This window comes from Macrobrachium nipponense, chromosome 41 (assembly GCF_015104395.2).
Source record: "Macrobrachium nipponense isolate FS-2020 chromosome 41, ASM1510439v2, whole genome shotgun sequence".
NCBI lineage: Eukaryota > Metazoa > Arthropoda > Malacostraca > Decapoda > Palaemonidae > Macrobrachium > Macrobrachium nipponense.
In genome coordinates this window covers 6,148,408-6,149,096 of record NC_061102.1, presented here as the reverse complement: position 1 = coordinate 6,149,096, position 689 = coordinate 6,148,408, and positions in this window count along the sequence as shown.

Sequence of the window (689 nt, the reverse complement as noted above, 5' to 3'; positions counted from 1 at the left end):
ATCAAGAAATTGAATACATAAGAAAAATAGGGAATGATTTATGTTATCCTTCACATATATTAGATATTTGCTATAATAAAAACCACAAAAAGTTTTATAGTGTAAGTAACACGGAGAAAGAAAATGCTAAGAACATTCTAAGTTTGCCTTATTTTAACGGATTTGAAACCATTAAATCATTGTTAAAAGCCTTTAAGGTCAACCTTGTTTTTTCCTATAATAACACACTAAAAGGAATGTTAATAAAAAATGGCCATATATGGACAGCCCCTCCTTTTAACTTGGACAGCAAGGGCTTAGAGGTAAGATTAAAACAGCATAAATATTCTGTCAGAACTGGGCCAACATCTAATGCAATATTCATTCATTTCAGTGAAAACAACCACCGGATAAATTGGATTGGTAGTTCAGTAATTGCTAGATCAAAAGATATCTTATCACGAAATCTGTTAGAATCCGCCATAATACAACTCACTTCCCATTGTAATTTAAATATTAGTCGTGGCCTGTTCTATTTAGACCCTTGTATTTGTAACATGTTTAAAAATGACCTCAAAGATATAATTACAGACTTAAATACAAATTAGTTGCCTTAGAGTTATTTTCTTTGTATATGTATGTTTACTATATTTTGTGAATAAGTATTTGTTTACCCAAGATCTGAATGTGGTCAGCTGTCGCCCTATATA